At 48.2% G+C, this 22,050-nt stretch overlaps 1 protein-coding gene and 1 pseudogene across 1 annotated transcript in view; one reads left to right on the top strand and one right to left on the bottom strand.

Moving 5' to 3' along the window:
* LOC142258836 (uncharacterized) overlaps positions 1-22,050 on the bottom strand; it is a 167,302-nt gene that overhangs the window by 34,827 nt on the left and 110,425 nt on the right. The gene's annotated exons all lie outside the window — the stretch shown is intronic.
* The window catches only part of LOC142258844 (uncharacterized), a 103,788-nt pseudogene that overhangs the window by 79,176 nt on the left and 2,562 nt on the right, over positions 1-22,050 (top strand).

Below are 22,050 nucleotides of genomic sequence, written 5' to 3'. Positions count from 1 at the left end.
GCGTGCAGCGTAACAAGGAAAACAATGGAAATGATAATTAAGGAAGGTCCTGATGATGGGGAGAGGAAACACCACCTGCAACTCACCTATGCTTCCTAACATGTCTATATGGGTCTTCTTCCCCCCCTTCGTCAGCCCTTGCTTGTTCTGAACTCACCCTGGCTAGTGAGAAGGCCGGCGAGAGCAGTAATCTCACCACTGCAATAATACAACACAAGGTAAAGGAGACAGAGGGAGGGAAAATAGACACAAAAAGGAAAAACAATTCAAGCTTTTCCAATGCAGCTAAACACCACAGCTGCAATAGTCACAACTCCTCAGCTTCTTCTTCCAGAGACAGGCTCCTTCCAAAGAGGTCAGTATAGAATGAGAATCTATAACCGGCATCAGATGGTAAGATACATGACTTTTTATAACAAAGGGGAGTGGTCACAAAATAGATGCACCTGAGATTAAGGCTACAAAGGACCGCCAGATTAGAAAGAGTCCTAAACTCCTTGTTATGGGTCTGCCAGATGGTGGGAAATAGGTAGGCCATCTAGCAGTCAGGGCCCACCGTGCAGAATAATCTGCTGCTGGCAAAGGCAAGGTAAGGGATACTGTACCACGAGAGTGGTACTGTCACTGTTACCTCACAGTGACACTAAGACTAAGTGCAGTGTTCACTGTTAAATCACAGAGACACGGTAAATGCCAAAATGATAAGAAGGGTAGACCTGTAGCTCCTGCCCAATTACAGGAACTACAAAGCATATGCGGATGGAGCCCCAACCACTGTCCACTGACCAACACCTCTGTTACCTCACAGAGGAGTTGTAACTAATAATGCAGCAAGTGTGTGAATGCAAACAATATGAAGAGTGGACCTGTAGCTCCTGCCCAATTACAGGAACTACAAAACATAAGCGGATGGTAGCCCCAACCGCAGTCCACTAACTAATACCAGTGTTACTTCACACTGATGTGGGTGCAACAGTACTATCCGTACTGCTTAAGCTTAATGATAGTCCCTGCCTGAACTCCTTGTGCTATCCACACAGAGGGAGTCAGTGAGCTCTCTATGCTAGCCGCACAGACGTATTAGAGAGACACTGAGAGCAGTGAGTGATGGCCCTGCCTATCCCTGCTCCTCTAAGGTAGATGGAAGCGAGCTGTAGTATACTACTAGTTGGTGCTGAGACCCTGCCTAACATGTTCCACTAAAATGCAAGGAAGCAAATAGTATTGGACATCACACATGAGGCATCTACCCCATGCATGCACCATGAACGACTGAGCGCCGAACAGCGTGCTGCAGGGGTCTTTATAGATGATGCACCTCCCACAAGATGGAGGAGCTCTGAGCTTAATCCACCAATCATCAACAAGTTCGTCAAGAATGACGTCACCCGCGGCCAATCAGCAGCCAACATGTCATGGTCATGTGAGCCCGTGTCAGCGATGACTTTACCCGCGGCCAATCACAAGACAGTATGTTATCGTCATGTGATCATGCATCAGCGATGACGTCACTCACAGCCAATCAGAAGCCGACACTTCATAGTCATGTGATCCCAGTTCACGACCAATCGACGATCGCCACGTGGTGAGCATGCTCCGAAGGGGCAAAAGGTGACTTAGAACAAAAAGCCTGTTTGCAAGCTCGCACATGCTCAGAAGCCCCACTACAGGACTTAGGGAACTTTCACAGTTGCGTTTTTTTCCTATCGTCACAATCCGCCCTTTTGGAAAACAGCGGAATCCGTTAACAGATTCCGCTGTTTCCCATAGACTTGTATGGATGACGGATTGTGCCAAAAGGACCTGCGTTGCCTCCACTGGGCGATGCGTTGCTTCCACCCAGCGGGAGGAACGCAGCATGTAATGTTTTTTTGAGCAGCGGAATCCTTAGGATTTCACTGCGCATGCTCTCTCTGGCTCCCTGCACCCGTAACCAGGGTACATATCGGGTAACCAAGCAAAGTGCTTTGCATAGTTACCCGATATTTACCCTGGCTACGTGTGCAGGGAGCCCGACACTTCCCTGCTTGGCTCCGCCCCCTCCCGCACTCCACTCCGCATGTACACACACGCGCGCGTACACGCGCACACACACGCGTACATGCGCGCACAAACACACGCGCGCACACACTCACATGTCCTTAGCGCCATGGACCCGCTCGGCTCCACCCGACCCGCACTCCGCCCCCATTCTCGGCGGCCGAACGATCAGCTGATCACCCGGCAACCGGCTGCTGTGAGCGATCAGCTGATCACCCGGCGGCCGGGTGATCAGCTGATCATTTACAATAGTCTGCCGCCGGTAAAACTGTAAAAAAAAAAAAAAAGCTGATTCCATTGTTTTGTACGATCTGTTGCATCCGTTGTGCCACTATATGCAACACATCCGTTGCATCCGTCACACAACGCAATGCAACGGATACCGTTCAACGCAAGTGTGAAACTACCCTTAGCCTCAGCCGCAAGAGCCTCACCGACGACCGTAACACTCCTACAGTAGAAAGTAGATTCAGTCAAATCAAGTTGTAGACCTGCGAACAATAAGGTGCTGTGACCTTCTGATCCCAGACTCACCAGAGGTCTCCTCAGAGCAGGACACACTCATGACACATTATCCATAAATTAATTCATATTCAAGTTCATTTTACCTTGTTCCATATCGGAGATCTTTTCATATCCTTCTTATTGGTTCTCCTTCCTCCCCTTCATTTTCTGAATTCCAAAATTCTCTGTATGAACATTTTCCCTTTGATAATCAATTACATTTATCAGGATTACAGTCTGAAGATTCCAGATCTGTAGATCTTTGCAGCGTCCGTGCAATAGTTACTGTGAGGCTTTTTCTCCAAGATTTAATTCTGTGAAATGGTAGAGGATTTTTTCTATTTCCATGTACTGTATATATTTTGTTATTTTTATAGTCTAAAGCAGACCTGGGCAAGGGGCGGCCCGCGGGCCACATCCGGCCCGCCTACTCTCTGTGACCGGCCCGCCTGGTTCAGGGCGTCCTTGCTGGCCGGTCAGTGATGAGAGCAATCTGACCTGTTGACGGCGCTCCAGGCTCCGGGGAGGTCCCTGGTCAGATCGCCGTCATCACACGCTGCGTGCCGTGCAGGGAACAGATCCTGCAGCGCTGCACAGTGCAGGCAGCGGAACGCAGGAATCTGTCCTCTGTTCCCTGCCCGGCAGATGCTCTGTGTGACCCACACGCGCCCTGATGTCGTCAGTACGGCGCGTGTGTGTCATTTGAAAATGTCCCGCCCGGCAGGAGAAGAAGCTGCAGCAGCCGGGGCCTCCTAGGAATACAGCATCGGCACAGCCTGGGCATGCAAAAGAGAAGCAGCTCAGCGGGGGGCACGTACAGAGGTGCCTGAGGAGGGACAGTAAGAAGGGAGTGGTTACTAGTAACCTGCGGGGACAATGGGGGGAGGGGGGCCGCCCGGCTATCTGTCTCATTGGTGTGTGCGGCCGCTCCGGCCATGAAGCTCCCTGTCTGCAGTGACAGGAGGCCGGCAGCTGCACACACTGCTCTACGGAAGCTGCATTCAGCCTCTCACACAGAGCAGACCTGGGGGCGGGGCCGGAGCTTCACTTCAAAGAAGCTGATTCCTGACTTCCTGCTTCTGCTCTCCGCTGAGGCCGGCTCCACTGCATGTACACACACTTTTTTTTAAAGGTAAATACGTGGTTCTGTGTTTGTGCTTTGTTGATGTATGTGTGAGTTTGTGTGTGTATATATGTATGCATGTGTATAGGAGTTTTGGCTGTGTGTATGTATGTAGGAGGCCTGGCTCTGCGTGTGTGTGTGTGTGTGTGTGTGTGTGTGTGTGTGTGTATGTATGTAGGAGGGCTGTGTGTGTGTGTGTGTATGTATTAGTGATGGGCAGTCCGGATCTTTTTAGTGATCCGGTTCCCATGGCTCCGCTCACCAAAAAGAGCCGGATCTTTCAGCTCATTCTCGGCTCCTTATTAAATATGTGTTCACCCCATGTGAACACATATTTAAGATTATAGTAAAGCCACCAAAGCCCCACCCACTTACAAGCGGCCAATTAGATTGCTGAGTAGGCGGAGTTTAGCCGCGGGTGGGCGGGGTTTTGACAGCGAAAAGAGCCATTTAGATATTTAAGTGGCTCACACCGGCGATCCGGCTCCTGTCGTTCACAGCAGGGAGCCGGATCTTTGTGTCGGATCGTTCGCGACCAACACATCACTAGTATGTATGTAGGAGGGCTGTGTGTGTGTGTGAGTGTATGTATGTATGTATGTATGTAGGAGGGCTGTGTGTGTGTGTGTGTGTGTATGTATGTATGTATGTATGTACGTAGGAGGGCTGTGTGTGTGTGTGTGTGTATGTATGTAGTAGGGCTGTGTCTGTGTGTGTGTGTGTGTGTGCGCATGTCGGAGGCCTGGCTGTGTGTTTGTGTATGTATGCATGTGTATAGGAGGCCTGGCTGTGTGTGTGTGTGTGTGTGTGTGTGCGTGTGCGCATGCGTGCTTGTATGTAGGAGACCCGGCTGTGTGTGTATATACACACACACACACACACACACATATACACACACGCATACACATACATACACACATACATACACACATACAGTGCCTACAAGTAGTATTCAACCCCCTGCAGATTTAGCAGGTTTACACATTCGGAATTAACTTGGCATTGTGACATTTGGACTGTAGATCAGCCTGGAAGTGTGAAATGCACTGCAGCAAAAAAGAATGTTATTTCTTTTTTTTTTTTTTTTTTAAATTGTGAAAAGTTTATTCAGAGTGTCATTTATTATTCAACCCCTCAATCCTCCAGAATTCTGTTTGGTTCCCCTAAAGTATTATGAAGTATTTCAGGCACAAAGAACAATGAGCTTCACATGTTTGGATTAATTATCTCTTTTTCCAGCCTTTTCTGACTAATTAAGACCCTCCCCAAACTTGTGAACAGCACTCATACTTGGTCAACATGGGAAAGACAAAGGAGCATTCCAAGGCCATCAGAGACAAGATCGTGGAGGGTCACAAGGCTGGCAAGGGGTACAAAACCCTTTCCAAGGAGTTGGGCCTACCTGTCTCCACTGTTGGGAGCATCATCCGGAAGTGGAAGGCTTATGGAACTACTGTTAGCCTTCCACGGCCTGGACAGCCTTTGAAAGTTTCCACCCGTGCCGAGGCCAGGCTTGTCCAAAGAGTCAAGGCTAACCCAAGGACAAGAAGGAAGGAGCTCCGGGAAGATCTCATGGCAGTGGGGATATTGGTTTCAGTCAATACCATAAGTAACGTACTCCACCGCAATGGTCTCCGTTCCAGACGAGCCCGTAAGGTACCTTTACTTTCAAAGCGTCATGTCAAGGCTCATCTACAGTTTGCTCATGATCACTTGGAGGACTCTGAGACAGACTGGTTCAAGGTTCTCTGGTCTGATGAGACCAAGATCGAGATCTTTGGTGCCAACCACACACGTGACGTTTGGAGACTGGATGGCACTGCATATGACCACAAGAATACCATCCCTACAGTCAAGCATGGTGGTGGCAGCATCATGCTGTGGGGCTGTTTCTCAGCCAAGGGGCCTGGCCATCTGGTCCGCATCCATGGGAAGATGGATAGCACGGCCTACCTGGAGATTTTGGCCAAGAACCTCTGCTCCTCCATCAAGGATCTTAAGATGGGTCGTCATTTCATCTTCCAACAAGACAACGACCCAAAGCACACAGCCAAGAAAACCAAGGCTTGTTTCAAGAGGGAAAAAAATCAAGGTGTTGCAGTGGCCTAGTCAGTCTCCTGACCTTAACCCAATTGAAAACTTGTGGAAGGAGCTCAAGATTAAAGTCCACATGAGACACCCAAAGAACCTAGATAACTTGGAGAAGATCTGCATGGAGGAGTGGGCCAAGATAACTCCAGAGACCTGTGCCGGCCTGATCAGGTCTTATAAAAGACGATTATTAGCTGTAATTGCAAACAAGGGTTATTCCACGAAATATTAAACCTAGGGGTTGAATAATAATTGACCCACACTTTTATGTTGAAAATTTATTAAAATTTAACTGAGCAACATAACTTGTTGGTTTGTAAGATTTATGCATCTGTTAATAAATCCTGCTCTTGTTTGAAGTTTGCAGGCTCTAACTTATTTGCATCTTATTAAACCTGCTAAATCTGCAGGGGGTTGAATACTACTTGTAGGCACTGTACATACACACATACACACACATACACACACACATACATACACACACACATACATACACACACATACACACATACATATACATATACATACACATATACACACACACACATATACACACACACATATACACACACATATACATATATACACATATATATATATATATATATACATATAGATATATACACATTCGTCTGCACCAATACAAGTCTGCACCATATAAGTATGATGCATTGAATTAGGCCAGAGATGATATTATGATGCACTTGGTCATCTATCATCTATCATCTGCCATCATCTAATCAGCATGTCTATCTTCCCACAGGTATGTCAATTCATGCACTCTACTTTCCCATGAACTGATTTCCACTCCACTTTGTTGTGTGTTCTAATACCTGGTATGTCAATTCATGCACTCTACTTTTGCACTATATCTGACCTGTTCTTTCTTTGCTTCAATATCTTCCTGACATCCTCTAGCATCTCACTATGATCTTTCCCCCTCCTGTTTTGCACCCCCCTTTTATGACCTTTGTTTATTTTGCCTATGTTAAGCTGCTTTTTTTTTTTTTTATTGAGTGATCAAGGGGTTAGTCTTGCAACCCACCCCTTCACAGCTGAGTGCACTTGTATGTGTATATAGTGGGGCAACTAAAAGTCTGCACAAGACTTTTCGTCTGCACCAATACAAGTCTGCACCATATAAGTATGATGCATTGAATTAGGCCAGAATTGGGCCGGAAGTGACTGGAAGGTAACAGCATACATAGTCAATGTAAACAATGTTTGTGTTTCTATTCACCTTCACCCCTATAATACTTCACTTTTTACTGCCCCCTCTGATCCCTAAACCCAGTAATGAACTTTTCATCTCTCCCTCCATCCTCCCCACCCATCTCACCTTCCCCTCAGATATTTTCCTCCACATTTCACCCAGTGTCTCCAGACACACACGTCCATCTCATGGCCTCTCCTGCTCCCACTTACTAACACTCTCACTGCTTCTCCTCACTGCTGGGGATATTGCTCCAAATCCAGGTCCTCCTCACCACATCCCTATTGTCACTTCAAACCCTCTTCAACAACCTAACACAAATTTTCGCAACCTCGCAAACCTCATACCCATCCACCCAGCCCCCGCTCCCCCAGTCCCACTAACAGGAGCTCTATGGAACGCTCGCTCTGTCTGCAACAAACTATCCTACATTCATGATCTGTTCATCACTAATAAACTCTCCTTCCTCGCCATCACAGAAACCTGGCTCACCCCCTCTGACACTGCCTCTCCTGCTGCACTTTCTTATGGCGGTCTCCAATTCTCTCACACTCCCCGCCCCACTAACAAGCACGGTGGAGGAGTTGGTTTGCTCCTGTCCGACCAATGCTCCTTTACACCAATTCCACTACCACCCTCTGTCACGCTCCCATCTTTTGAGGTGCACTCCGTACGCATCTACGCCCCCTCCAACCTTCAGCTGGCTGTCATTTACCGCCCTCCAGGGCCAGCCACTGCCTTTTTTGACCATTTCACCACCTGGCTACTACACTTCCTTTCCACCGACATCCCCACCATCATCATGGGTGATTTCAATATCCCCATTGACACTTCCCACTCATCTGTCTCCAAACTTCTAACACTCGCTTCCTCCTTCGGCCTCACCCAATGGTCTTCTGCAGCTACTCACAAAGATGGCCACACGCTGGACCTCATCTTCACTCGCCTCTGTTCCCTATCTAACCTCTCTAACTTGCCCCTCCCCCTGTCTGACCACAACCTACTCACATTCTCTTCCCTCTCTTCTCCAAGTATGCAACCCCCCCTCCACAAATTTTCACACCCTCGCAGAAATATCAAACACATTGATTTACACGCACTTTCTCAGTCCCTTCTCCCCCTCACAGACAATGCATTTCTACATGATGCAGATGCCGCTGCAACTTTATACAACACTACAATCTCTGCAGCTCTCGAATTAGCTGCCCCCTCACACACACCAAAACCCGCACAATCAACAGGCAACCCTGGCACACAAGGCAGACTAAAGAACTAAGACGGGCCTCCAGAATTGCTGAGCGCAGATGGAAGAGGTCTCATTCCACTGAGCACTTCATTGCATATAGAGTCCCTCACCACTTTCAAGTCCACACTCACTGCTGCAAAACAAACCTACTTCTCATCCCTCATATCTTCTCTCTCTCACAACCCTAAACAGCTATTCAACACTTTCAATTCTCTCCTCCATCCTCCGGCACCACCTCCCTCTCCTCTCATCTTAGCTGAAGACTTTGCCTCTTTCTTCAAGCGGAAGATTGACAACATCAGAGCAAGCTTTGGCCCTCAATCCCCACAGCCCCTCATCATAACTACTCATCCCTCTTCCTCCAAATCCAGCTTCTCCACCATGACAGAAAACAATCTCTCCACTCTACTCTCAAGATCACATCTAACCACCTGTGCACTGGACCCGCTCCCATCGCACCTCATCCCCAACATCACCGCAGTCCTCATCCCAGCCCTAACCCATCTCTTCAACCTATCACTAGCAAGTGGTATATTCCCTTCATGCTTTAAACATGCCTCTATTACACCCATCCTCAAAAAGCCCTCCCTTGACCCATCCTCTGTGTCAAACTATCGCCCCATATCCCTTCTCCCCTATGCCTCAAAACTTCTGGAACAGCATGTCCATCTTGAATTGTCCTCATACCTCTCCTCCTGCTCCCTCTTTGACCGGCTTCAATCTGGCTTCCGACCACATCATTCTACCGAAACTGCCCTAACCAAAGTCACCAATGATCTACTAACCGCCAAAGCCAAGCGACACTACTCTATCCTCCTCCTCCTGGACCTGTCCTCTGCCTTCGACACAGTAGACCATTCCCTCCTACTACAGATTCTCTCATCTATGGGCATCACAGACTTGGCCCTATCTTGGATCTCCTCATACCTAACCGACCGAACTTTCAGCGTCTCTCATTCTCACACCACTCCTCATCTCGCCCCCTATCTGTCGGTGTCCCTCAAGGCTCAGTTCTTGGACCCCTGCTGTTCTCCATCTACACCTTCGGCCTGGGACAGCTCATAGAGTCCCACGGCTTCCAGTATCATCTCTATGCCGATGACACACAGATCTACCTCTCTGGACCTGACATTACCTCTCTACTAACCAAAATACCACAATGTCTCTCTGCTATTTCATCCTTCTTCTCTGCACGATTCCTAAAACTTAACATGGACAAAACAGAGTTTATTGTCTTTCCTCCTCCTCACTCATCTCCTCCAACAAGCCTTTCCATCAAACTCGATGGTTGCTCACTCACCCCAGTCTCACAAGCTCGTTGCCTTGGAGTGACCCTCGACTCTGCTCTATCCTTCAAGCCACACATCCAAGCCCTCTTCAACTCATGCCGATTACAACTCAAAAATATCTCCCGGATCCGTGCTTTCCTTAACCAAGAATCTGCAAAAACATTAGTGCATGCCCTCATCATCTCCCGCCTCGACTACTGCAACCTCCTGCTCTCTGGCCTACCTTCCAACACTCTTGCACCCCTCCAATCTATCCTAAACTCTGCAGCCCGCTTAATCCACCTCTCCCCTCGCTACTCCCCAGCCTTGCCACTCTGCCAATCCCTTCACTGGCTTCCCATCGCCCAACGACTCCAGTTCAAAACATTAACCATGACATACAAAGCCATGCACAACCTGTCTCCTCCCTACATCTGTGACCTAGTCTCCCGGTACCTACCTGCACGCAACCTTAGATCCTCACAAGATCTCCTTCTCTGCTCCTCTCTTATCTCCTCTTCCCACAATCGTGTACAAGATTTCTCCCGCGCATCCCCCACTCTGGAACGCTCTACCTCAGCACATCAGACTCTCCACTACCACGGAAAGCTTTAAGAGGAACCTTAAGACCCACCTCTTCCAACAAGCCTACAACCTACAATAACCCTCAGTCCAGTAGACCACTGCACAACCAGCTCTGTCCTCACCTATTGTACCATCACCCATTCCCTGTAGACTGTGAGCCCTCGCGGGCAGGGTCCTCTCTCCTCCTATACCAGTCTGTCTTGTACTGTTAATGATTGTTGTACGTATACCCTCTTTCACTTGTAAAGCGCCATGGAATAAATGGCGCTATAATAATAAATAATAATAATAATAATAATAATATGTATATATATATATATATATATATATATATATATATATATATATATATATATATATATATATATATATACATACATATACACATATACATACACATATACCTACACACACATATATATATATATATATATATATATATATATATATAATGATGTAGAACCGAGGTAATTATATTAGTCCGGCCCTTTAATACCATCCCAATTTCTTATGTGGCCCCATGGAAAAATTAATTGCCCACCCCTGGTCTAAAGAGTCATGTTCATATATATATATACTGTAGTGTGTATATATATATATATATATATATATATATATATACACACACACATACAGTACAGAACAAAAGTTTGGATACACCTTCCCATCTCTAGAACAACTGTTAAGAGGAGACTTTGTGCAGCAGGTCTTCATGGTAAAATAGCTGCTAGGAAACCACTTCTAAGGACAAGCAACAAGCAGAAGAGACTTGTTTGGGCTAAAGAAGACATGGAATGGACACTAGACCAGTGGAAATCTGTGCTTTGGTCTGATGAGTCCAAATTTGAGATCTTTGGATCCAACCACCGTGTCTTTGTACAAAAGGTGAACGGAGGAACTCTACATGCTTGGTTCCCACCGTGAAGCATGGAGGAGGAGATGTGATGGTGTGGGGGTGCTTTGCTGCTGACACTGTTGGGGATTTATTCAAAATTGAAGGCATACTAAAACAGCATGGCTACCACAGCATCTTGCAGCGGCGTGCTATTCCATCCGGTTTGCGTTTAGTTGGACCATAATTTATTTTTCAACAGGACATTGACCCCAAACACACCTCCAGGCTGTGTAAGGGCTATTTGACTAAGAAGGAGAATGATGGGATGCTACGCCAGATGACCTGGCCTCCACAGTCACCGAACCTGAACCGAATCGAGATGGTTTGGGGTGAGCTGGACCGTAGAGTGAAGGCAAAAGGGCCATCAAGTGCTAAGCATTTCTGGGAACTCCTTCAAGACTGTTGGAAAACCATTTCCGGTGAAAACCTCTTGAAGCTCATCAAGAGAATGTCAAGAGTGTGCAAAGCAGAAATCAAAGCAAATTGTGGCTACTTTGAAGAACCTAGAATATAAGACATATTTTCAGTTGTTTCACACTTTTTTAAGTATTTCATTCCACATGTTTTCATTCATAGTTTTGATGTCTTCAATGTGAACCTACAATTTTTAGAGTCATGAAAATAAAGAAAACTCTTTGAATGAGAAGGTGTGTCCAAACTTTTGGGCTGTACTGTGTATATAATATATATATATATATATATATATATATATATATATATATATATATATATATAGACTTAGGCAGGCTTTGCACGTTGCGACATCGCAAGCCGATGCTGCGATGTCGCACGCGATAGTCCCCGCCCCCGTCGCAGCTGCGATATCCTTGTGATAGCTGCCGTAGCGAACATTATTGCTACGGCAGCTTCACATGGACTCACCTGTCCTGGGACGTCGCTCTGGCCGATGACCCGCCTCCTTATTAAGGGGGCGGGTTGTACGGCATCACAGCGACGTCACACGGCAGGCGGCCAATAGGAGCGGAGGGGCGGAGATGAGCGGGATGTAAACATCCCGCGCACCTTCTCCCTTCCGCATATCCTACGGGAGCCGCGGTGACGCCGGTAGGAGATGTTCCTCGCTCCTGCGGCTTCTCACCCAGCGATGTGTGCAGCTGCAGGAGTGAGGAACAACATCGGACCATCGCTTCAGCGTAATTATGGATTACGCCGACGCTACACCGATGATATGATTACGACGCTTTTGCGCTCGTTAATCGTATGATCTAGGCTTTACACACTACGATATCGCCTGCGATGCCGGATGTGCGTCACTTTCAATTTGACCCCACCGACATCGCACCTGCGATGTCGAAGTGTGCAAAGTGCCCCTTAGAATAAGGCATCAAACCAAAGCTACTAACCATCAAAAGGTGTTTGCCCAACATTGCGCTATAAGCCAAATGGCTATCATGATGCAGAGAAAGGCGGCAATCGATCTCCCCCCTAGAAGTGTGACTCCTGGGACAAACAGGTGGCGAATTTCTAGTGGGAAAAATGTTTGATCAGTGTTGGACAGAAATAAAATCCATTTTAGTAAAGGTTATTACTTATGTTGTGCTCTGATCTGGAAGAACAGGAATTTTGAGCACTTTGTGAATTTCACAGAATGGATTGATCAGAGGCGTATCTATGGGGGGCTGGCGGGGCATCTGCCCCGGGCGCAGCTGTCAGGGGGTCGCTGTTAGCGGAACTGGGCCCGGCCTCTGTGACAACCCAAACTGACACCGGCCCAGTGATGAGTAATGCCCAAGAACCCGTGGGCACATCATACCCGTGGAACTTCTCAACCTGCGGGGGGCTACAATATTTCTTAGGGTAGAGGCCCTTCTAAAAGTAGATGAGTAGGCATAACTTCCTTTAAAATAGGATAATTTAATAACATGTTCCAATCTTTTTCCAAAAGTTTTCTAATAATAACACTCTCATTACTGTATGTGGTAAGGAAATTAGGTGTGAAATCATGCAAATTACTGGATTCAAAAGCAGCAGGTCTGGGTTTAAATTACCTTGGCTTATCTGTTACCTTACCTGGTAAGACCCTGTTCTGCGCTTCTATCCACAGTATTTCCTTCGTACACTGTGATGTTCAGGCACAGACTGAGTGAATCGCGTGATGAGCGGTGAATGAACTCAGGTGAATTTACTGAAGTCTCCTGAGGTCAAGTTACCTGCGGTCACAAGTGGTGGACCGTGGGAACCTCCAGCTGTGGCCGCGCCTAACCTAAGCGACACCACTGATCGCTGCTCAGTCTCTGCCTGAAACTCATAGCGGACAGTCGTCTGCCATGATTGTGCGTTATGACTTTACAAGTAGCAGAGCTTGAATCGTCGTGGGACCTCGTGTGTATTTTGCTGGACCTGCACGGGTGTTTTGGGGATTAATAAAGTGGTAAAAGAGAGTATCCACTACATACATGTTGTGCACACAGGGCTCCGCTACGTAGACATCATACACACATGGCACTGTTCCGTACATATCGTACACATGCGGCTCTGCTCCATATACGTCATACACACATTTCATCGACTTGTGTTCAAGACTGATCAGATCCAAACGTCTTTATTTTAGAGTCGTACAACAAATCTTCTCCTCACCTGAACTTATCAATAAAGAATTCAATAAAGCATAGATCGAAATAAGAGTGTGAAGGGGTCACATACATACGCTACAGGGGTCACAAACATACGCAACAGGGGTCACATACATATGCAACAATAGTTTACAATAACCGTCCACTGACACCGCACCTCATCCAATGTGTGCACGCCAATATAGGGCTACACTGAGGAGCTGATCATGTGACCCCTGACGCCTCCCCTCCATGTGACATCATCACAGGTCCTGTAAGCACAGAGCAGCCATATATCTAGTGTGCGGCTCTGCAGGAGGAGGTAGGTGCAGGGTATTATATATCTAGTGTGCGGCTCTGCAGGTGGAGGTAGGTGCAGGGTATTATATATCTAGTGTGCGGCTCTGCAGGTGGAGGTAGGTGCAGGGTATTATATATCTAGTGTGCGGCTCTGCAGGTGGAGGTAGGTGCAGGGTATTATATACCTAGTGTGCGGCTCTGCAGGTGGAGGTAGGTGCAGGGTATTATATATCTAGTGTGCGGCTCTGCAGGTGGAGGTAGGTGCAGGGTATTATATATCTAGTGTGCGGCTCTGCAGGTGGAGGTAGGTGCAGGGTATTATATATCTAGTGTGCGGCTCTGCAGGTGGAGGTAGGTGCAGGGTATTATATATCTAGTGTGCGGCTCTGCAGGTGGAGGTAGGTGCAGGGTATTATATATCTAGTGTGCGGCTCTGCAGGTGGAGGTAGGTGCAGGGTATTATATATCTAGTGTGCGGCTCTGCAGGTGGAGGTAGGTGCAGGGTATTATATATCTAGTGTGCGGCTCTGCAGGTGGAGGTAGGTGCAGGGTATTATATATCTAGTGTGCGGCTCTGCAGGTGGAGGTAGGTGCAGGGTATTATATATCTAGTGTGCGGCTCTGCAGGTGGAGGTAGGTGCAGGGTATTATATATCTAGTGTGCGGCTCTGCAGGTGGAGGTAGGTGCAGGGTATTATATATCTAGTGTGCGGCTCTGCAGGTGGAGGTAGGTGCAGGGTATTATATATCTAGTGTGCGGCTCTGCAGGTGGAGGCAGGTGCAGGGTATTATATATCTAGTGTGCGGCTCTGCAGGAGGAGGCAGGTGCAGGGTATTATATATCTAGTGTGCGGCTCTGCAGGTGGAGGCAGGTGCAGGGTATTATATATCTAGTGTGCGGCTCTGCAGGAGGAGGCAGGTGCAGGGTATTATATATCTAGTGTGCGGCTCTGCAGGTGGAGGCAGGTGCAGGGTATTATATATCTAGTGTGCGGCTCTGCAGGTGGAGGTAGGTGCAGGGTATTATATATCTAGTGTGCGGCTCTGCAGGTGGAGGTAGGTGCAGGGTATTATATATCTAGTGTGCGGCTCTGCAGGTGGAGGTAGGTGCAGGGTATTATATATCTAGTGTGCGGCTCTGCAGGTGGAGGTAGGTGCAGGGTATTATATATCTAGTGTGCGGCTCTGCAGGTGGAGGTAGGTGCAGGGTATTATATATCTAGTGTGCGGCTCTGCAGGTGGAGGTAGGTGCAGGGTATTATATATCTAGTGTGCGGCTCTGCAGGTGGAGGTAGGTGCAGGGTATTATATATCTAGTGTGCGGCTCTGCAGGTGGAGGTAGGTGCAGGGTATTATATATCTAGTGTGCGGCTCTGCAGGTGGAGGTAGGTGCAGGTTATTATATATCTAGTGTGCGGCTCTGCAGGTGGAGGTAGGTGCAGGGTATTATATATCTAGTGTGCGGCTCTGCAGGTGGAGGTAGGTGCAGGGTATTATATATCTAGTGTGCGGCTCTGCAGGTGGAGGTAGGTGCAGGGTATTATATATCTAGTGTGCGGCTCTGCAGGTGGAGGTAGGTGCAGGGTATTATATATCTAGTGTGCGGCTCTGCAGGTGGAGGTAGGTGCAGGGTATTATATATCTAGTGTGCGGCTCTGCAGGTGGAGGTAGGTGCAGGGTATTATATATCTAGTGTGCGGCTCTGCAGGTGGAGGTAGGTGCAGGGTATTATATATCTAGTGTGCGGCTCTGCAGGTGGAGGTAGGTGCAGGGTATTATATATCTAGTGTGCGGCTCTGCAGGTGGAGGTAGGTGCAGGGTATTATATATCTAGTGTGCGGCTCTGCAGGTGGAGGTAGGTGCAGGGTATTATATATCTGGTGTGCGGCTCTGCAGGTGGAGGTAGGTGCAGGGTATTATATATCTGGTGTGCGGCTCTGCAGGAGGAGGTAGGTGCAGGGTATTATATATCTAGTGTGCGGCTCTGCAGGTGGAGGTAGGTGCAGGGTATTATATATCTAGTGTGCGGCTCTGCAGGTGGAGGTAGGTGCAGGGTATTATATATCTAGTGTGCGGCTCTGCAGGAGGAGGTAGGTGCAGGGTATTATATATCTAGTGTGCGGCTCTGCAGGTGGAGGTAGGTGCAGGGTATTATATATCTAGTGTGCGGCTCTGCAGGTGGAGGTAGGTGCAGGGTATTATATATCTAGTGTGCGGCTCTGCAGGAGGAGGTAGGTGCAGGGTATTATATATCTAGTGTGCGGCTCTGCAGGTGGAGGTAGGTGCAGGGTATTATATATCTAGTGTGCGGCTCTGCAGGTGGAGGTAGGTGCAGGGTATTATATATCTAGTGTGCGGCTCTGCAGGTGGAGGTAGGTGCAGGGTATTATATATCTAGTGTGCGGCTCTGCAGGAGGAGGTAGGTGCAGGGTATTATATATCTAGTGTGCGGCTCTGCAGGTGGAGGTAGGTGCAGGGTATTATATATCTAGTGTGCGGCTCTGCAGGTGGAGGTAGGTGCAGGGTATTATATATCTAGTGTGCGGCTCTGCAGGTGGAGGTAGGTGCAGGGTATTATATATCTAGTGTGCGGCTCTGCAGGTGGAGGTAGGTGCAGGGTATTATATATCTGGTGTGCGGCTCTGCAGGTGGAGGTGTGTGGAGATTCCCCATTACTGGGGCAGGCGGCATTAACCCCTTCAGCTCTGAGACTTTCTTGGTGTTTTTCTCTCGCTGATTTCTATGAATCATGAGGTTTTTTTTCCTTTTCCTCTGATACAAACGCCCCAACTATGAGAGGCCGGAAGTGAGGAAACCCGTCTGCCCTCAGTCCTCGGCCCCTTTCTGCCCTTGGTCCTCGGCCCCTTTCTGCCCTCGGTCCTAGGCCCCTTTCTGCCCTCGGTCCTAGGCCCCTTTCTGCCCTCGGTCCTAGGCCCCTTTCTGCCCTCGGTCCTAGGCCCCTTTCTGCCCTCAGTCCTAGCCCCTTTCTACCCTTGGTCCTCGGCCCCTTTCTGCCCTCGGTCCTCGGCTCCTTTTACCCTCGGCCCCATTCTGCCCTCGCTCCTTGACCGCTTTCTGCCCTCAGTCCTCAGCCCCTTTCCTCCCTCAGTCCTCAGCCGCTTTCTGCCCTCAAGCCTCGACCCCTTTCTGCCCTCGGTCCCCGGCCCCTTTCTACCCTTGGTCCCCGGCCCCTTTCTGCCCTCAGTCCTCGGCCCCTTTCTGCCCTCAGTCCTCGGCCCCTTTCTGCCCTCAGTCCTAAGCCCCTTTCTACCCTTGCTCCTCGGCCCCTTTCTGCCCTCGGTCCTCGGCTCCTTTTACCCTCGGCCCCATTCTGCCCTCGCTCCTTGACCCCTTTCTGCCCTCAGTCCTCAGCCCCTTTCCTCCCTCAGTCCTCAGCCGCTTTGTGCCCTCAGTCCTCGACCCCTTTCTGCCCTCGGTCCCCGGCCCCTTTCTGCCCCCTCAGTCCTCGGCCCCTTTCTGCCCCCTCAGTCCTCGGCCCCTTTCTGCCCCCTCAGTCCTCGGCCCCTTTCTGCCCCCTCAGTCCTCGGCCCCTTTCTGCCCCCTCAGTCCTCGGCCCCTTTCTGCCCTCGGTCCTCGGCCCCTTTCTGCCCTCGGCCCCTTTCTGCTCTCGGTCCGCAGCCCCTTTCTGCCCTCAGTCCTCGGCCCCTTTCTGCCCTCGGTACTCTGCCCCTTCCTGCCCTTGGTCCTCGGCCCCTTTCTCCCCACACAGTATAATGTTCCCCCAAAATGTTCTCATTCTATGTTTCCCCTTATTATTTCCAGTAATTGTATAATTACAGCGGATTCTCTATGATGTTACATCGTCATCATCTCCCCATTCAGGTCCCTACAATATCGGATCCTGTCAGTGGAGATCTTCTATAGAAGAGAATTCTCCTGATTGCCCCGTGAAGGATGGATATGGACAGGGACAAGATGGCAGAGAGGATATTACACCTCACCCTAGAGATCCTCTTCCGGCTTACTGGAGAGGTGAGAGATTCTGATGACGTCACATTACATCATTCTTATCTATGGGAATAACAGATGGACAGAACTGGAGAGGTGAGGACTCTGGAAATGTCTGGAGTGAGATTTATTACTGTGTCTCTCCATAACCAGGATTACACAGTAGTGAAGAAGACCTCTAGTGAGCGCTGTCAGGCCCCTGTGTCTGAGGGATGGGGAAGACCCCTGAGCCCAATCACGGGGCCTCCACCTCACCCCCCGATACATGAGGACATCAATGACCAGAAGATCCTAGAACTCACCTACAAGATGATTGAGCTGCTGACTGGAGAGGTGACACTGCTGGGAATGCTGGGACATTATACAGTAATGCTATGAAGGGATTGGGGGGTGACGGTATCATTGTATGTGTCAGGTTCCTATAAGGTGTCAGGACGTCACCGTCTATTTCTCCATGGAGGAGTGGGAGTATTTAGAAGGACACAAAGATCTGTACAAGGACGTTATGATTGAGGTTCCCCAGCCCCTCACATCACCAGGTAATAGACAGGACTAAATACACACGGCCTATAATTATCTGTATGTAAGGAATGAATTCAGTCCCTGTATGTGTCTCCTCCAGGTCTATCCAGTAAGAGGACAACACCAGAGAGATGTCCCCGTCCTCTTCTCCCACAGGACTGTAAACAAGAAGATCCCGATGTTCCTCAGGATGTGTTTCCTCCAGTTCTATCCAGTAAGAGATATCTACTCATGTACTTTCTGCACTAATTTTCTGTTTACATTTTTAGGCTTTCTGCTGTGGTTTTTTTTCAGCTGTATTTTCTTTGCTTCTGCTTCTTCTGCTGTTTGTTTCTAGTGTCTTCTCTATTTCGCTATGAAGGCAACTCAAAGACCTGCAGAGGGTTCATGAATACCCTGTTTCCTCAAAAAGACGACCTACACCAAAAATAAGATCTAGCATGATTTTATAGGATTTTTGGAGAATGCTTGAAATATAAGCCCTACTCCAAAAATAAGCCCTAGTTACTGTCAGGGCCAACGTTGGGAAGAGTCAAACTGCGCAATTTCTCAGGAACCCCACTCTCTTTGGGTCCCCATCAGTTGTATTCTGAAGTTGATTGTTTAAGGACCTTTGATGACTTCAGAGTCATGTGACATGATGTAACTAAAGGTCTCTTAACTGCAGGAGTCTAAATGAATTGAACAGAAGACAGGCTGGCATGCAGGACTGGCATTAAGGGAAATGGAGAGCAAACTGGGCAGTTTCACGGGGCCCCCATTCTCTTTGCAGCCCCAGTGTTTATATATCGATTATAGGACTGCTTAAGGACCTTTTTGACATCACGTCATGTGACCAAAGCTCTCTTAATTACAGAAGTCTAAAGCTGAAGAGGAGACACGCTGGTGTGTGTGTGTGTGTGTGGGGGGGGGGGGGGGAAGGGGGGTGTTGACGCCAATTTTAACCAGCTTTGACAAAATGGGCAGAGTTACAGCCGCACACTGAAATGCAAAAATTTTCAACTATCAAAGAAGATAAAATTAAGATAAGAAGATAAAATTGTAGAGAATGTGAACTACTGGCAAACTACCCTGGAAAGAATGGAGACACCTACAGAAGGAGATTTTACATCCAGACCCTGATTCATTAAAGCAATTATGGCAGAATTCTGGCATAAATCACTTCAAAAGTTCTCAAAAAATGTTGTGCAACACGGAGTTGTGAAAACATTTGTGCGACTTTTGGAGGTTTCACGCCAATTTTAACCAGATTTGCCATAATGGGCAGAGCTTGGCCAGAAGAAGGGTGTGATGCTACCACCTCTCTAATTCATAACAAAATGCAGTATTCCCTATGCCATAAATCTCACTCCAGTCCCTGACGTCATTTTTCAGTGTCCATCGCCGGTTTTGATGAATTGGAACCCTACTGTTTTTCTGCACAGACTGCAAGACCCTGCTACCTGCTTTGGTTACAAAGCCTAAGGGGTACTTTGCACGCTGCGACATCACTAGAATTGGCTAGCAATGCCGATCGCGATAGTACCCGCCCTCATCACACATGCGATATCTTTTGATAGCTGCCGTAGCGAACATTATCGCTACAGCAGCTTCACACGCACTTACCTGTCCTGCGACGTCGCTCTGGCCGGCGACCTGCCTCCTTCCTAAGGGGGCGGGTCGTGCGGCGTCACAGCGACGTCACGCGGCAGGCAGCCAATAGAAGCGGAGGGGCGGAGATGAGCGGGACGTAAACATCCCACCCACCTCCTTCCTTCCTCATAGCCGATGGAGGCAGGTAAGGAGATGTTCCTCGCTCCTGTGGCTTCATACACAGCGATGTGTGGTGCCGTAGGAACGAGGAACAACATCGTATCTCCTATTTGTACGACATTATGAAAATGACCAACGCTACACAGATCACCGATTTTCAACGCTTTTGCGATCGTTTATCGGCGCATCTAGGCTTTACACGTTGCGACGTCGTTACCGGCGCCGGATGTGCGTCACTTTCGATTTAACCCCGACGATATCCCAGTAGCGATGTCGCAGCATACAGAGCACCACTAAGGATGGGCCATCAATGTTACAGCCCCATTAAATATCCGGCATCTGTCTATAACTATTTTATGTTCGTCTTCGAACGAAAATCTCTTTGAAAAGGTCTATGTTGTGGATCAATGTTACAAGGAGATTTTTGCAGGTTTTGCCAACTGTCATGGCGGCGTCAGGATCTGTGGAAATTATAGATTATGGCACTCTGCATGTTCACTTCTCTGATGTCTGTGAGCAGTGCAGGAAGATGCAGGCATCGAACCACAGGCTTGGGCAGGCTAGCAAGAGTTATACTCTGCTGGGCTGCTTGTTAATGTCTTTGATCACATGCTGTAGAGGAGAAAGTATCGTTCGCTCCCCTTCTGTATATGCTGGCTGGATTATTCCATTAATGCCAGCTATAGTTTACCTATACAGGTCTGGTGAGGTGTTGTGATCCAGACTTATGGGTGGTTGTTGTGCATTATTACTGTGAGCTGTTGTGGTGCTAACCCTTGTTGTCTTTTTGTTGCTGCATTTCTGCTCTTGCTTTTCTCCTTAGTCTCTCACTGTTTATTTCTGTGAGTTTGCAATGTGTCCCATTTGTCTTAATCTGTGTTTCCATCATACTCCTGCTCCTTCCTTTCCCAGGGAAGGGGGGGGAACAGATTAAATCTGGTCAGGAGAATAGTAAGGTACAGGACTCTGGCATCTCCACCTTCAGGGGCAATCCAGAGGTTAGGAATAGCTTAGGGTCCCCTAGCGTGAGGGACAGTATAGGAGCCCCCTGTCCCTCATTATCCTGCAGTCACATTGTGAAAATCAATCAGATTATTTACTGTAGCACATTCCAGAGAACTGTTGCTAGTAATGGGAGATCTGAATTAACGAAGATGTAACTCTAAAGGGGGCTTTAAATGCAGCGACATCGCTAGCGATGTCGCTCGTGAAAGCACCCGCCCCCGTCGTTTGTGCGTCACGGGCATATCGCTGCTCGTGGCGCACAATATCGCTAGGCCCCGTCACACGGACTTACCTGCCTAACGACGTCGCTGTGGCCGGCGAACTGCCTCTTTTCTAAGGGGGCGGTTCGTGCGGTGTCACAGCAACGTCACATGGCAGCCATCCAATTGAAACGGGGGGGCGGAGAGCAGCCGCAGGAAAGTGACGCCCACCTCGTTGCCGGAGGACACAGGTAAGCTGTTGTTCCTCGTTCCCGGGGTGTCACACGGAACGATGTGTGCTGCCTCAGGAACGACGAACAATCTACGTCCACAACGACCAACGAGATTTTGAAAATGAACGACGTGTCAACGATAAGGTGAGTATTTTTGATCCTTAACACTCGCTCAGAGTTGTTACACGCAACAACCTCGCTAACAACGCCAGATGTGCGTCACGAATTCTGTGACCCCGACGACATATCGTTAGATATGTCATTGCGTGTAATGGGGCCTTTAGATGTCGAAATTGGAAAACAGATTCAGAATACATTTTTTCCTAATTTAATTTCTGATGTTATGGTTTAAAAAAATAAATGTACTTTCATGATAATATCATTAAAAAATAATAACATTGTGTTTATTTTTACCAGATGACTGTATCGGGAGTTCAGATGGAAATAAAATATCTTCAGAATTTATAACAGATGATGAAAGTATCACACATGATACATATGAAGAGTATGCTGTTGTCCCAGATATACCTC

Source organism: Anomaloglossus baeobatrachus (genome assembly GCF_048569485.1).
Source record: "Anomaloglossus baeobatrachus isolate aAnoBae1 chromosome 5 unlocalized genomic scaffold, aAnoBae1.hap1 SUPER_5_unloc_13, whole genome shotgun sequence".
Taxonomy (NCBI): Eukaryota; Metazoa; Chordata; class Amphibia; order Anura; family Aromobatidae; genus Anomaloglossus; species Anomaloglossus baeobatrachus.
Note: the sequence above shows the minus strand (reverse complement) of the source record. Positions and strands in the feature narration are given on the sequence as shown.